Below are 17670 nucleotides of genomic sequence, written 5' to 3' on the forward strand. Positions count from 1 at the left end.
TAAGGAAAAACCCAGTGAGGCTTTTTTTGTGAGAGATTGATCTGTGTGCTTCTTCTATAGGAGCTACAGCCAACCATTCCTGTAGAAGATGCTAAACAGTCCCAGACTGGTAAAGAAGTGAGCCTAATTTTTCTCCAGCCATCCTTTTGAGTGATCGCTGGCAGGAGGCATAGCTAGCAAAGAGCAATGTGGTCAGGATGCTAGAGGCTGGACATGAAGGCAATCTGGCTGTGACATCTACCACCCCATTGATTGCCAGCACTGATTCAGCTGATCTGGCTAGCTAGGCTAGTGTCCCTTTCCACCCTCACTGCTCCATGTGCATCACTCTAGAAGCTGCGCACGTGGTTAAAGACGATGAGCTTCCCTGGCGGAGGCGTACTGTTCATTGTGTTTTTCAGGAGTTGGACTTGATGATCCTAATGGGTCCCTTCCAACTCAGAACATTTTATGATTCTTGGTTACCATGTGCTCCTAGCTCCCTTGGGAAACCCTGCAGCACACTCAGGGCCATACAAAAATTAGAAGAGCTTTGAGCTTCTTCCTGTGATGACAATCTCTGAAGACCTCTATAGCTATAAACTCGGTGTTGCCAGTTCTAGTTTTTTGGGTTTTTTGTTTGTTTTTTTTTTTAACTTAGGGGGCCAGGATCCCTCTTCTGCTGAAGATAAGATAGATGTAAATCCCCGTTCAGTAGGTGATACCGAACTGGGACAGCACTGTCTTCACTGATGGCTGATGGAAAGAGGTACGTCTGATCATGGTGGATGGCTCAGAGATCATCCTGGATCTGGCTGCAACTCCTGCCTTTTTTGCACTACTGACTCTTGGACTTGTAGTAACTGCTGAGTGGCTCCGGTGTTAGCGTGCAAGTTTTTTTTTCCACAAGATAGTCTTTGAATACAGGAGTGCCATAAATGAAAGCTAACAGACAGATATGAAAATAAGTTTTGTCCATTTCTCTTTCTTTGTCTCTTTCCTTTAGTGTGGTATCAGTTTGCAGGAGATTAATTTTATGTAAAGTTTTACATTTCAGATTGTGATCAGCATTTTTTTCCCCTTGGTTGGCTCTGAGAAAACATATATTCAAGTTTGAGAATACATCATGTCTGATTAATGATGTGTATATAGAGCTTCCTGTATCATCTTCCTTCTTTTAGTCTTTTTTATTCAGTTGTTTGCTGTACTCCAACCCTGCGGATAGATGGTTCTGCAGTGATAAATGTAAAGTTTGCATAAGCCATGTAACAGCAGGACAGCCTATTATCACTGTACATTTTCCATGGCTGTGCAAACCTCTGTAGGCTATTTTATTGCTAATAGATCCACAGAGAAACAGTAGTGATTTTATGACTCTTTTTAAAATGGAAATTCATGTTTGAGAAATACAACTGGGAGGAAACAGATGTAAACCACTTAAGCATTTGCAGAAAATTGAGATGCACACTCTTATTTACAGACCCACATCGCCTCCATCGTTTTATTTTCAAAATTAAAATAAGCAATCTGTTTGCCATGGGAAATGAGGAACTGTAAACTTGTTGTTTTTCCTTTTCAAAGCAATGGCCAGCATCACCGTCTCTGTGCTTAATGGCACTGGAGAAAACGGATGACAATTCCGACCCTGCCCTAGATTTTATCGTCTATAACACATTCCCTTTGTAATCTGTGTAAGAGGTATGCAAGTGGGAAAGGTTTTAGCATAACAATGTATCTGAATACACATTATGTTATAAAAACTAAAATGATTGCCCAGCCTGTTATAAGGTTTTACTTAGTATTTAAAACTACTAGAAATCAATTTTAAAACTTTAATAGCAAAAAATTGCCAAGCATTTACACTCATATCAGGGGGCTAGTGTGCTCCTTGCTTACACCAGCAGAAAACATTCCTTTTTGTTTGCATGCTGGTTTAGACTACTGATTTTGAGGGTCAGGCATCCCATTAGAAAATTGTTATTGAATACCACTGTAAGTTCAGTTCTAAATGTGAACTCATGAAATCACCTGTTAAAAAGAGACAGTATTGAACATTTATTAGAAGTAATAGTACTTTATGCTGGTCTACAACCCTGCATCCATGGAGACTAGAGCTGTACACCCTCTTTTTCTTCTTTTAAGAAAGGTGTGTCATATATACTTTACAAATAGCTAACTAGGGACACAAAGGCTTTTGGAGGCTGGGACCTATGTCATGGCACTGCTGAGGGTTGAAGGTTGGAAAAGCACCTAGTCTGTCCTCTACTCTGCAGTATTCACTACCATGTATTTCTGAAATATTGCTTGTTTTCCAGGAAAGGAAGGGGGCTGCAGCGTTAAAATAGTTAAGAGAGACTCATAATATACCATTACATCTGAAGAAGGCCACTAAACACTGTAAAAAGCTTTGATTTTAATATGCTCCGATACAAGGAATGTGAGAAAAAAAGTAATCTAAGCACCAACTGACAAATGAAGAGATAGGAAATTCGCTCGTCTTAGGACCTGGTACAGTGAATGTTGTACGAGAACTGCGTCTCTGTCATGTTTTAACCCTGGCCCGGCAAATTTTGGCAGCTAAAACCGTGCAGTTTGCCCCAGGGTAAGGGAGAAAGGGAAATGAGGAGAAAACGACTTGCAGGTTGGAGACTAAAGCCACAGATTAAATTAAATAATAGTAATAGTAATAATGATGAAAATAGTAAGTAATAAAATATATACAAATACATGAAATTGTGCCCCCACCCCTCAATGACTATACATCACCACAAATGCTGCAGAGCAGACACGAAGGAAAGCGTCTGAGACTAGGAGGGAGCTGGGCTCAGGAACTAGATTCAGGGACACAGATCAGGGGCAAATAGACAGACAAGGTCCTCACTGGACATCAGCCATAGAAGAAGAGAGGCAGACTCTCATGATCTCTAGTTTTATACCGAGTATGATGTATATGGGATAGAATACTCTGTTAGTCATTTTGGGGTCACCTGTCCTGCCAGCCCCTCCCTGCAGGTTAAGCCTTTTTTTTTCCTGGCTCAAGGATGGCCTTGATTACTATAGGAATAAGTATAAGTACTGGCCTTTCTGCTTACCAGCACTCTGCATTACCATTTCTGGAGAGAAACTGTCTGAAATACGTGCAGTTAACTTTCAGAAAATGAATTTACTTAGACAAGACTTAAATAAAGTTAAAAATATGATTCTGCTTTAGCTCAATCTACAACAATCTTGTAGGAAACAATCTTAGCAATGTCCTGCAACAGCCAGGTGTAGGTATACCTTCAATAATGCTTCCCTGCAGCAACAGCTCCATACCCTGGGAGGCACAAACTGCAAACGCCTCCTGGTCATGACTCCCCGCTGAAAGCTGGCCTCAAAGCTCAGATGAAGCCAGACCCTCCTCCTCTGCAGCCTCTCTGGTAGTCAGTTGGACACTGTTTTCTTAAGAAGACCTCAAAATTGTGTCAAAGCGGCTGGGAATAAGGTGAAGGACATCACTGAGTTGCCCCACTTGGGCATCCTCCTATGCCACAAGATGAAGAAAAGGAAAGAAGAGTGGTTTTTATCAAGGGCAAAACCACCGGTGTGCCTGGATCTTGTCAGCACAGCTTGCAAGCAGGAGAGGAGCAGCCAGGGAGAGCAGAGCTGGTGGTGTAAAATGCCCAGGGAGTAAGGATGCAAGCTCTCAAAGAGCAGATTGAGGAGAAAGAAAAATCAGGTGTCAGGAAAGAATGGCCTGGGGAAGCGGGGAAACAAAACAGCTGGGATGGGAGAGCTCCCATAAAGAGCAAAGCCAGACATTAATTCCACTTTTGGGAGGAAAGACTAAGACACATATTGCATTAAAGAGTGCTAACAACACAGGCTGCCTTCCCTAATGTTATTCTTCCATGCAAGCAGTTTCCATAGTGATGTTGCTTGATTGCAAGCAAGAGAGGAGATGGCCACAAGGCAATCTCTGCTAGAATGCTGTTCACACTGTGAAAAGGCACAAGACCTCAAATCACTTCAAGAAAAAAAACCCGCAGTGCAGTTGCTCAGTCCCCAAAGCATGACTAGGAAGAGAAGAGATGAGCGGTCTTGTCCTACCCCTGGGCAAAGCCTGGAAAGGCTGCAGAAAGCAAAACCTTTCAATGACCCTGCTACATCTGCCACCAGTGGGCCCACTGCATCCCAGTCCTTGGGGAGACTGTTCACAAAATGTGCTTCAGCCCTCCCATCCATCATGAACACGGCCAGGAGTGACACTGTTAAGCTGGAAGAGCCGACAAAATTTCACACAAAAATCAAAGTGAAAGAATTCTTTCTTATACTTTTCTACACTTGCCTCAGCACTGATTAGTACATTAAAGAGCTTTATTGACCCCTCACAGTTTAGCAGAAAGCTTTCTTGTTGTAGCACTGAAAGAAGGGACAGATTTTCCAACAGCTGTCTAATATCTCTGTCAACATGGAAATGAAATAGATTTAAGGACCTTAGAAATGCATCCGAACATTTAGTGCCCAGTAATAATGAATTCCAATTTCCACTCGTAGAAACTGGCTTTACTCTCAATCTGTTCTACCAGCTTCCTAAATAAACATCTGGCACAATTTTATTTTTAGGAAAAAAATCTTCTAAAAGCAGGCTAGTAGCTGACCGTCTCTTTATTAACCCAGCTACAGAAGAACAGCGTTTGAAAAAATGCTGGTGTGAAATGCTGGTGTGAACCCATGTGCCATGTTCAGGCCTGCAGGGGAAAAAGGGGTAACGATAAAGCCAAATAACAGAATAAATGAGAGTTAGTTTCGCTGGGATTTGTGAGACACACCAAAACCTTTCAGATCTGTGTACAGCAGTGCTCAGATCAATCGATGAAGTGAAAAGCATCACAGTGTTTCCATACTCCTGCTGCACACAGCACTCCTTGTTCTTAGATCAAGGCACTCTGATAAAGAAAGATCAGACAAACATAGCCTGAGGACTTATGAACAGATGTCTGCTCCTTTCTTTGGTCCAGTCCAGCCTGCTACACTTCATATCTTAAAACCAACAAGAAGATTAAGCAATTATTCCCTATATGCTTGTTATTGTCATCCAATAAAGCAGTATCTAAAATAATGGCTTTTCTCCTGCCACCCAGGGTTGAGTACTGCAGAAAAATGTGTTGAAACTGATTAGGTTAGAGAGATAGGTCTGCATAAATAATTGCTGAAAGTCAACTAAGTCAAAATAATAATAGTAGAGAAAATTAACTTTCAGATAGAAAAGCTACCTGTCTATGCTCTCATTTGTATACTGAAGACTAATTCAGCAAATGAGGAATACAGTTCTTGGGACAAAGCAGGTGCCCTGTAGATTCATGGTGATAGCTGTCACAAAAAAAAACCAGGTCTACTTTGAGATTAATTGGCTTTAAGAGGATTTAAATTCATTATTATTTTTATCTTTATTATCACCATTGTTATCATGGAATGATGTTAAGATTGATACAACTTTTCTTGGTTGTTTTGCCATGTATGTCAGCAAGGAGGCTCAGATTTACAGATAATTAGGTAGAATACTTGAAGCAATTCAAGATTTCTTCTCATACAGTTGAAAAGTGCATTTATTTTCCTGAATTTTATTTTTTTGGCTCCTATATGTCATCAGTTACTTTCTTCAAAACTGGCTCATTGTACAGAGTAGATTTCTTCTTCAGTTAATATTGCCATAGTCATTGAAGATCAGCACTTCTCAGTACAGTCAACAGCAATTTAGATGTGGAAGCCTTCATGACCATCCTCCCTCTCACAGGAGAGGAGATGTCTTGGACCAGTATCTTTTTTCTTTCAAGGTCTCTCTTTTTGGTCCTGAAATAGTATTTATAGCCCCATTTGTCTTGTCAGTACCATTCCCTCTACACAAGAAGGAGCCAGGTCAGGGTGATCCTTACCACCATATTTTATGCGGGAGTCTACATCTAACAGCAAATACTTCTCTCACGCCAACTTTATGAGAGTAATGTTGTGTCTGTTGAGCACTTCTGCTCTCTCTGCCTAGTTCATTTAGCATGGCCTATTGCTCTTCTTTTCTATTTTTATTTCAAATTTTGTATTACTGTCCCAGAAATTGATATTCTTCATGTAATCTGACAGGTTCTCTCTCCTTCTTGACTATTTTACTATTTTCAGAGAAATGCATTTTGTATGGCTTCTTTTGCTCATCATCATAAACATCAAAGAAGTACGTTTTTCCTGGCAACTGCAGAAAGTCTGACAATTCTGTATTCAGGACTGAATGCAAGGTAAATAACATTGTGCTGATCCACTGCAAAAACAAGCAAAGCATGCAAAACCTCCCCCAAAATCTGACATCTCACAGTTACGGCGTGGCTTTCCTACTAGCCATTAGGTTACAGTTGAAGGTGAAGTGCATCACTTTTAACTCTAGTAGAAATCTTTTCTTGTACTTTCAGATGAGCAGATGCATGACTCCTCATCTGCAAATAGCCAAAGAAGGTCTGTATTTTCATTCACATGGAGAACCTAATTTGGACAGTGTTCACCTGAACCTGCAGTTCTTGTGAGATCTATCAGTACTGAACTTGCAAAGTTTTCTTTTTGAAGAGTGCATCTGCATAGAATTTATACTTAGCTTGAAGTTACAGAGCATGTGGCTGAAGGAAAGATTCTAGGGATTCTGCAAATGACCTAAATGTAGCCACAGGCATGAAAAGGGAGAAGTAGTCCCAGAACCCTTTTTATCATATAAGAAACTTGGAAAGACAGCTAACACGGAAAATATGAATAGTTATGAATCATCCTCCCCATTTGCACCCTAACTGCCAAGTGTAGCTCTTAGGTTAGATGAAATCTATGATTTTTGTCCCCTGATGTTGATGGAAATTGTTTCCTAATACAACATATACATAAAATTGACTTGAGGTAGATCTTGAGGTTAATGATGTCTTTTACGTGCCTTCATCTGCTCTGTTGCAGAATCTCCCTAGTTTAACCGAATCATCGTATTTTTCTTAAAGTCTTGTAGTCTTCTTTAGCTTGTAGCTTCCCATCCCTAAGATTTAAGTCCTTATAGTTTCAAAGGAAGGTATGAAAATGTCAAAAAGGCAATAAAAAATAAAAAAAAGCAGAGAAAAGAGCTGTGAACGTGTATGTATGCTATAAATCTTGTGAAATTAAAGAATCTTGTTTTTATTAAAATTGCATACAAAGAAATTTCTATGGGTTTAGAAACCTCAATCATGAATTTTGAAATGCCTGTAGTTGATGATACTGTGTGATTTCTTACAGGGATTCATGAAGCACTGCACACCACAAGGCTTCCTGTATCCTGGAGATTTAAAATATGCAACAGCATCCTGCTCCTATTAGATGCCCAATATTCATATCTGAAATCACGTTTTGGCCACAAAAGAGAAATTAATAACCCATCACTCACCATTTTCTACGGTAATTAAGGAGTTGCACTAAACTGAGCATTGCGAATTTTCCTTGTGCCAATTTGCTGCCACATTTTAGTACACTAGCTAAGGAGTCCAGAAATCAAAGAGATGCAGTGACTTCAAACATGAATACCTAGAGCCGTGCTGTTCTGAATGAAAATAGACATGGAATTGAATGTTAACATTTTTCTCTATAGACTCCTTCACATGGGCATGTTTTATGCTTTCCTCTACCAGTGCTGAAACTGGAATTAAGTAATGAATAAACATGTCTCACTGAAACAACTTTGACATTTCAGCTAAGTTTACACATTAATTAAGATAAGGTTGCCCTCACCCCTCAAAAAAGGAGCAGAAATTTGAGAGAGCCCAGTGGCTGAAGTATATTATAAAAAAGCTGTATGAACACTTTGTTAAATGCACAGATTTAACCCTGCTGTTTTGCTCCTAATCATTATTAATTGCCTCCAGTGGTGGACATTAATTTCCTTATTGCAGCAACATGCATCTTGAGTTTGGGCATATCCTAATATATCAAGTGGGACAGGTGATATAATTCAGCTGGTCACAGCTGGAAAGAAGACAGCCACCCACATGCAAGCAGTCTGTCAGCCTTAGTTACGCTGCAGACACCACCACAGCCTCCATAACAACATTGTACATTTATCTCTGGGGATAACTTTACAAGAAGTATAGACTATCAGATCAGCCTATTTAATCTGTTGTTGTCTTAGAAGGAATCAGAATGCTTTAACATGGGCTTTAGCTCCAGATTTTGTGAGGAGAAGAACTTGAAGACAGTCACCCTTTTCTGGTTATTAGAAAGAGGAGGGAGTGAGGATGGTGTCCCAAAACAGAACATGACCCTGTAGCCAAAATTCCAGTGCTGCCATCTGGACCATGAGAGATTTGATTCAGACTGGAAACTGCTTCCCAAGTATTTTATTTGTATGTTCATGTAATGATCACTCAGCCGGAGAAGCTCTCCCAGTAAATTAACTATTTCTTCCATGTGGTAAAGGGCAGAAGAAGCGGACATTTCTACACCTTCGAGCAGGCTGGTGAGGAGACCCCTCTGCTTGCATGCAAAAGATGCCACTGCAAATGCCTGCCCAGCCTGCAGTCCTGGAGGGAGAATGACATTCCTTGCTCATTGCTGTGGGGCAGAAGTTTCCATTCCTGACTCAGGAGGCACATACGTTTCCACAAGAAGTTTCTGGGTTTGATGATGGCACATATCCAGGTGAGGAATGTTTCCCTGGAAAAAAAGCCTTGCCCTAGTGTCCTGATTATATAGTTAATTAAACATGCAAATTACAGCTAGCTCAGAGTTCCTTTCCCGGCATGCCCCATAACTCTACCTCAGCAGCCGTTATGCTGTATGCACTGAATTGAAGCTAGAAGATAAAGAAAGTTTGAGGAAATAAAAAAGTATATAAAAGGATTTTGGGATGTGGCCCAGAGGAAGAATGAGGATTTAAAATAAGCAGGACCAGGTTCCACAGTTGCCTTTCTTAACTGTAATTAACTGTAATTTTTTAGTGCTGCAATTACCTTTATTTGTTGCAAACGGCAAAGGATTAGCCATGGAGCTGTTTAGCACTTTGTTTAATAAGTATGCACAAGTTTGGCTGCCTGTCCAAAGCATTATCCAAATGTGCAAAAAATAATCCAGAAAAAAGGAGGACATTTTGGATGATGAAAATATCTGGAACAAGATCTTAATCTTCAAAATTTTCAGTGAATTGTGAAAGCAGTTTTCCAAATGGAATTTTTTTTTAATACAAAATGACATATGTATTTTTGGAACCTGAGTCTTAGGCTTTAAGGGACTTCTTGTTAAGACCCTAAGACTAAGTCTTGTTAAGACTTAGTGATTCCTGGTAACTACTTTGCCCTTAAATTCATCACTGTATAAGTGAAGTTAGCTGAGTTTGAAAAAGCCACTCAGTTATTTAACAGAAGAAGCCCTGTTGTAGCCTGATGGGAACTTTATAGGTCTTCTTTCTGGTTCTCACTCCTTTTGCCTTTCAAATTATGCTAATTGTGTAGGTGTTATCCTACAAATTCTTGCTGTCTTTCTCAATTATGCCTTATCATTCAAGGATGGCACCACAAAGGTGCATTTTTATTTAATGAATCAGAACATTGAGGTGAAACTAGCCCTCAGCCCCTTAGCATGGAACAAAAGTTTACACCAAGCCTAAAAACATTATACAATGTGTTTTTAATGCTCAGTGATTAAGCTTAATGCATTTAACCTAGCTGCGAATCATAAGTATTAGAGATAAAGGAAAAATATGTTTATGTGACTTTGAAAGGCTTTAATTCTTCACTGTGTTTGTGAATTATTCCATACCAGGTCACCTAAACGATATCTTGATAATTAGATCTCCGTTTTTTTAAAGGTGACATTTTGTCCTGACAGCATCTAAATTATGTTGTTTTCTTTTTCTGTTGGGACAACACATTGTCAAAGTAAATCACAGTGCAGTACACTCTGCCTTCTGACTTTGATCTCCCCCTTTTCCCACAGAAGAGCCCAGGCTGCGACTCAGTGGTGAGCTGGAGCTGATCATCTACCTCAGGCATCCAGGGCTGTGTTTATGTCTTTCTTGTTCCCCAGCTTTGCTGAAAGGAGCAGGCATTCCTCCTGTGGATGGGTCTGGCTCCTCATCTACTTGACCTCTTCCAGCCTTCCTTGGAAAACTCTGTCCGCTTAGCTGTGGAGAGCTTTATATTTCATCTGGACTGGCATCTGGTTTGGAGGTCTGGAACACAGTGTTTATGCTTGTCTTGTCTTTTTTTACCGCTTCTAAGGTATGTTGTTTTACTACCCAGGAATCAAGTGAAGGCTTTAGTAGAGAAGAGTTTTGCTACAAAATCCAACAAGGCAGGCAAAAAATTCTGGATGTGCTGCAGTCGCCGTCATGAACTTACATGAGAATTTTTTTTTATCTAGGCAGCAGAAATGTTTGGGTTAAGCTGCCAGTGACACTCTGTCACAAGTCTCTCTGCCAACCTGTGAATCAGACGCTTATGATCAAATTGGGTCAATTAAGCTGTTGCGTTGCCTGTTTTGGATGGCTTGGCTGAACAGCCTTGTTTTAGCTAGAACTGTTATTTATGAGTTATCACAGGAAGATTCCAGTGTTATGATCACTGTTATTAACACGAGTTTAGAGGAACAAAGGCTTTGTACTAAAAAGAAACAGTAAGGAAAAGACTTACACAGTGCCATGTAGGCTGGGTTCCTTACAGCAGTATACATTTCCCTCTTAATTAAAATAGTTAAACTGGAGAACTAGACATTGATACAATATGTTGTTCCCATTCTGGAAATACATTCACTAAGAGTTAATAAATAATCTATGAATTCTAATCTTTTAAAGTCATTTCAGAGGGATGAAGTCATCTGCTATAATTGTAAATGCAGTACCTCTACCTTCACTGCATTCAAATGTAAAGGTGAGAAACCAGTTAGAGGTGCTGAGTTGCTAGAGGGAGATGCCTTGATTTAAATGCCACATCATATTTTTAGCAAATTGATTCACTAGAATAATATTTTCTTCTAATATGAGGCCTAGACTTCCACTTGCTTATCCCAGGTTTAACTAGGCAAAGAGATTAATTTTCTTCTCACTATATCTACAGAGATTGCCTCAATCAATACCAGCTGCCTAGATAGACCAGATTTCCCAACTACACAGCACTAGCTACCTGATGCCAGACCTACAAGAGCATCACACTTTCATTTTGACATCTGAAACAACTCTTGCTGCAGGAGTGCATTTGAAGCTGCTTTTGATAAATGTAGGGGTGGTACTCTCCTTTGCTTTGCTTTTAACAGGAGCTGAGCTGACTTGCCTGGAAAATTAAGCTTTCTGTGTCCAATTTCAGTCCAATTTCAGATCCTAAATGGAAGGTACATGTCAGGCTGTAAATCTTCGCAAGCAGTGCAGTGACTAGTCATTGCTGAATTTGGTTTTCTGCCTCCAGACCACTAGCAGACTCAGGGCAGATCATTGTGGGTGACTATGTTGTCCAGCAGTTGCAGTAAGGACTGCAGCACATTCATTCTTATCTCTGATACCTGTATTTCCATAACCAGCTTTAATTCTTTTGTTGACAGTCAAATTAGGTGGCACAATGCTGCCAGTTAGTGCAGGCAAGGATAAGCCATGTCAAGCTTCAGAATCACTCAGCTCCCATCCGTTGTTTATTCATGACAAAATGTCACTGTTTGAAGTGAGTCCCCCTCATCCGTAGTGAATAGTGAGTTTTAATTGTAGCCGCATCATCGAAGGTCTGCAGTCAAGCACTGCTATGTTTCTTGGTGATCACAAACCCAAGGGGAATGTTTTTCATGAAGCAGAGAGCCCAGGAACTTGACGGCTAAAGTCCCACCGAAAGGAAAACTCAAGCACACTTGAAATGCTCAGAGCAAAGATCAAACTTCCCTCGCATCTCCTGCAGCGCAGCAGAAATGTTACTCACTAGAGATCCAACCCTGGCTAAACTTAGTGCTACAGAAATTAAAGACAGGTTGCACCACTTTCCTAAGTCATTCAATACCCCAGCATTTTATGTGAATATCCATGGCAGCATTGTCCAGTGTATACATTATATAGAGAGTCAAAAATGGTATATCAATGATAGCATCTTTAATAGCCATAAAAATAAAGGGAGGAAGACAGAGGGTGATAAATAAAGAGCAGCATGTATTGATCCACATGCGTCTGGTTTCTCAGATTTCTTATACAGTTCATGGGAACAAAAATCTGTCCGTTCTTCCTCATACAAAATAAACTACTTTTCATTAACAGATAGTGGATGATCTCACAGGTTTTAAAGAAACATTCAAGAGGGATTTACCAGATAAAGGTATGATGAAGACTATTAATATAACAATAAATTTTGTCAGCATTGCCTTTTGAAACTAGGACAACTGCAATGACAACAACAACAACAACATCACCACAACCACCACCACCACCACTAATAATAATAATAATAATAATAATAATAATAATAATAATAATAATAATAAAAATGGTCTTAAGCTCTTCTATATCTCTGTAACTTCCCTATGTCACTCAGTGTTACAGTAGATTTAACAGTGGTTCTTAAGACCATCCGCTAGAAGAATATCACTTACAGTGAGCCTGGACTGCAGCTATCCCTGCCACCCTGACATGGGGCTCGTATCTCTTCACATCTGGTGAAGTATCTACTGAAAACTGATAAACATATAGCAGCCTTGGGAGGTTAATGGGCAGGATGGCAGAAAGGCTTGGAGTGGGGGAGACATGAAAGCTTTATGGTATTTGTACAAATACTGGCAGATTGTGCCAGAGCTACTGCTCACCCCGGCGTGTCCTTTCACCAGCACACTCTTTCACCAGACTGACTATCCTCCACCTCAGCTGCCAGGGGCTTCCGTATCTTAGATGCTCTCTTTAGGCATTGCTCAGCTGGGGTTGTCTGGCACATCCCGTGAGACAAATATGTCTTCCGACATTCAGGGTTGCACAGAGAGAAGAAGAATGAAAGCACAAATAAAGCTATTTCTTGCCTTCTGATTTTTCAGTGTCCCCTTTTCCAGGAAGAATGCCTCCTTCTCTTTCTTTCAAGGATCAGCGGTCTCAAAAATCCAGTGCCCTAAAAACTGCAGTAAATCTTTCGTTCTTTGTAGTATGGCTGCATTGGAGAGGAAGATAAAAGGGACTGAGCCACTATGGAATTGCTGTTGTTGGGACTGCTTATAGCCTACAGTATACACAGGTTTTGGTAGATTATTATTGCTATCAGGGTCTGTTTTCAGGCAAGTACATAGGGTATTTTGGAATATGTTTGTAGATGTGTTTGGTGGGCTCCATGTGCTCACCAATGTGTAAAATGTTTTTCTCTTTAAGACCCCAGGTGTTCGAGGCTTCATTCCCAGAGTATGTGGGAGGTCTTTTCACAGGGCTGCTCTTTCTCTCTACAGAGGATGTCTGAGCGTTGAGCGCACGCTGTTTACCTTCCAGCCATGACACATGCTTACATATTTTGGAGGGGAAAAGCGATGTTTCTAATAAAGACATAGCACTAAGCAAATGGCTCAGAAAAGCTCCCAATTTTTAATTAATTCAAACTTTTTAACATCATCATTTCTGCTGGGTTTTGAGTACGGTGTCGTTCTGATGCATCACATTGCATTAGGACTTTGCACATGATCTTTGCCAATCTCAGTTTCTGGCTTCCTGCAATACAAACAAACTGACTTGTTTTCTTATCAGATGCTTATTCCCTCCTCCTGAGTCAAAAGAGGAATAAAGCCCTATTATGAGCAGCAAGATGCGAATAGTTTCTAGAAACCCAGCACTGCCAGAGTTCACCAGCTTCTTGAATACCAGCTACTTCACTTTGTTTTCCCAAAGAAGTATTATTGAAGTCCCTACTGCCTTCAAAAGAGTCAACTCTTTTCTGAAGAGTATGAGATGAGCAGATGGGTGAGCAGCAGCCAAAAATACCTGTATGCACACTGACAGACTCCTATTGACTATCTTTTACCTTGAAGCCGGTGATAGTGTGTGGAAGGATGGCAGCCAGGGTACAAATCATGCCAATTCATTTGGAAGGCATTGCTTCTCATATACAATGCTCACGTGCTGAAAAACACACTCTTCTAAGCAAGGTCACCTTCTAAGAAAGGTTTGATGTCATTCAAACTACCTGTTTTCCCAGACCTGTGCTGACTCCTAACCCTTGCCGTGGGGCTGATTGAGGGAGAGTTTATTGTCCCAGGTCAGGAACGCACTGACAACCTCTTGGAGCAGATAGCTCCTTCCAGCATCTGGGAATGGTTCAAGCTGCTGCTATGGGGAGACACATTATTTGGTACACCTTCGATCGCTCCATACCTCCTCAGTTCCTCTGTGTATTTTAGACGCGACTGCGGAGTGTATTTTAATATAGCTCCCAGCACAGCTTCAAGGAGGGAGGCCGAGGCCTGTTGAGCAATATTGTTATAAACAAGCCTTTAACTCACTATCATTGTTTGACAGATTCAAATTCTTGATCCTGCTTGTTTACACATAAGCAGACGCACACACATACATACACGCACTTAAATAACCTCTGTAGTTTAAAGCTCTGCTACTCCCTTTGTCCTTGTATCCTTTCCTCCAATGTTTATGACCTGTTTTCAAAGGCATGTGCTGGTATCTGACGATCTGTGTCTTTTCAAGTCTGCATGCAGACATGCAATCTCGCTGCCTGGGTAATGCTTTGAATGGACAGCTTTCCAACAGACTCACTTTCCTCTTCCCTCCTTTGCCCCCTTCCTGTGGATAAAATGACTGATGAAGCCCATTACTTATCTATCAGATAATGGATCTGCTTTGACACAAATTCCTTATAAAACTCTCTCAGCAAAACTTGTTATGGACATTGAGAAGGCATTGGGCTAAAACATTCCTTTTGTTGAGGGGCTAATTTAACATTTAAAATCTTTTTCTCTATTGACTTCTTTTGTGGAAAACTGGTCCCCTATCTACAGCAAAAGATTTAGCTAATCCATACTTCCGTGGCAAAGGAAAAAGGCAATGTTACAGTAAAAAATTCTCCCCATAATGCTGTCAGCATCGTAGCTTGTGGACATGATTAAGTTGCATATAGCAAAATCCTGACACCTGAAACCAAGAAAAGATGGTGCCTCAAATAGAAGTTCAGTTACTTTTTAAAGTTCTAGAGCATTGCCAGTGATTAGGGAGAGAGGCAACTTTGCTTTGCAGTTTTGGCCACATTTCAAAGCACTATGCCCTGGTACACTAAGTATAGAACAGTTCGAGCCCTGAAAAAATGCAAATTAACAGCAAGAAGCTCAATTAATTTCTGTGTTCAGGGCCACACTTCTGCCCTCTTCCAGCGTTGCTTTGCATGCATTTGCACATTGTGTTCTCCTGCTGCATCAAACCCTTACAAGTGAATCCAAACTCAGATTTGCTAGGCAGTTCGTGCCACTTTTTTGACAAATGGAAAGATACTCCCAGATGAAATTCCAGGACTCCAGACCTGAACCAACATTTCTAACATAAGGAATTTCCAAATCCTGCAAGCCACATCTGGAGTAACAGGAGTCATTGCAGGGCCTGGTTATCGGACAGCTTCACACAGCCCCATGTGTGAATAACTCCGTTTGGCTCGGTCCATCACATCAGAATACAGAGCAGAACAGGTCTGAGAGGGCAGCAGTGGGCTGTACCCTGACATTACCCCCTCACTCTTCTCTCACTGCTCTGAAGCACTCCTGCTGCTCTCAGTGTATGAGCACCCATGCAAGAAGAGCCCAGCTGGGTGATGAGTGCACACGTGCTACTTCCAGAGGAGAGATGTGCCTGTGGCTCTGCAGGGTGCCTGGCTCTTCCAGAGCCTTGCAGGGGCATTTGTTTTACATTCCTTATTCCTACAGACTGATATGACTTCTCCCTGCAGGCTGTGAGGAGTAGCAAGGAAGAGAATGGCAGTGACTCTTTGGTGTACATCCTTGTGGGGAATGTATGGGGTTACAACAGTTTCCAATTTGACATAGCTCCCAGAAGTATCTCTTGCAGAAATATATATTTCTGAAACAACCTCAAAATAACTCAGTGGCAACCCATAGTGTATATAAAGTTCAAGATAAAGATACAGAAGGTATCTGTACCTGCATCTGTGTCCCAGGGAGCACCTTTATGGTGGTGTTATTCAAGCCCTAGGCTCCATGTCGTGCCTCACCTGCCCACCCCAACACTCTGCTCCTGGTTTAAAAGACTTTGCTTGAAAGCAGCAGAAAGATTGCTGGTGCCTGGGCTGGATCAAGAGGTGCCCATGCCTTTGGAAAAGATTTTAGTGAGGTACATGAATTGAGCTTCTCATGAGATATAGGGTCTCCTGGGAACAGGACAGTTGAACTGAACGGGGTAACATGGTCTGTGCAAACCATCAATGCCTCAAGCAGAGATCAGGCATTTTGGCAGCACTCTGTGGAGTAGAAACCGGGTCTTCGTGATCCCCATCCAAGGACCACTGCTCTTCACAAATGCTATAAAAGTGAAAATGCACCCAAAGTGAAAAAAAACCCCGGTTCGTCTCATATGCCATTATTACCTGCTTCACAGGAACAAAGTTAAATTATCTTCAGCAGATTTATATCCATTTTTAACAGCAGTGTCTGAGAGCCAGCAGAGTCCTTCACAAACCCCATATCCAAAATGCGTGTACAAATATATCGAGAAATTAGCATGAAATGGACAATATGGCAAACTTACTTTGCATCTCCAGACAAAGACAAATGAAAATCAAGAATCTCCACAGCATCATGAAAAAAAAGCATCTTATTGAATAAATTACACTTGAAAAGGCAGCAGTGTTTTTTTAATGGTCAAAGATTGATTTTCAGGACCAGAAGCCTGAACCAGCAAACAAAGTACCTACTTCTATCTGCCCCATCCTGAGAGCTCTTCACAGCAGAGCTGAGTAAATAATTTGCAGTAGATAATTTACCAGCACAAAAGCTTGCTTTTTTCCCTTACTGAATGTCAGTGCCTTGATTGTGGCTTCCTCTAATTTATTTGTAATTCAAATTTACTTGTCCAATTTATTATCTTTCTTCTTTCCTAACAGGTCAGATAGACTGTGAAGGGTCTGCTACAAGTGTTTCAACCTGACTGTTCAAAAAAGCTAAGTTCATCAGGAGGGCTATCATAGAGGTTTGGTTTTTTCCTCCATCTGCAGTAATGTAAATTTTGTGATCAGGTGAAGAGCTTTGGGTTGATAATATAAATTTTATTTAGAAAAGATCTGGGACATCTAGGCAAAGGGAATACATTTTCAAACTGCCAGCAACATTAGTCCACTTAATGTAATCCTCGTCTTGGCCCTTGGATGAGAAAAATGATTGAAACAAAACAAAAAACAAGTCAGCATCAGTTAGCCAGGTTTTAAGCAGGACACTGGCTCTTACCCTTCTTCCTTCAACTTGCATGGTCAGAAATAAACAGTGAATATGTTCATGCAAATTTGAGTAGAGAATGGGTTTTTAGAGCAGGGTTTCTCACTTAAAGTAGGGCTATCTAAAGAGTCACCAAAACTTTTTGAGAAATGACAACTTCAGACAGCATTTCTGTAATTTTCTTACTTTAAACCCCAATAAAATAGGTAAAAATTGAGAAGCTTTGCTATCATTTTCATTCATCTTTCATTCGCCTTCTGTTCGTTCACTTATTTGCTTGTGCAGGTGCAT

At 40.7% G+C, this 17670-nt stretch overlaps 1 long non-coding RNA gene across 1 annotated transcript; it reads left to right on the top strand.

Moving 5' to 3' along the window:
* The first annotated feature begins 655 nt into the window (after nt 1-655).
* Nucleotides 656-12375, top strand: LOC128851378 (uncharacterized). Its single transcript, XR_008448738.1, has 5 exons — nt 656-748; nt 6133-6245; nt 7252-7410; nt 8425-8646; nt 9940-12375. It is a non-coding gene; the product is annotated as an uncharacterized LOC128851378 (long non-coding RNA).
* The last annotated feature ends 5295 nt before the right edge of the window (nt 12376-17670 follow it).

The sequence above is a fragment of the Cuculus canorus genome, chromosome 2 (genome assembly GCF_017976375.1).
Source record: "Cuculus canorus isolate bCucCan1 chromosome 2, bCucCan1.pri, whole genome shotgun sequence".
In the NCBI taxonomy this organism is placed as follows: Eukaryota; Metazoa; Chordata; class Aves; order Cuculiformes; family Cuculidae; genus Cuculus; species Cuculus canorus.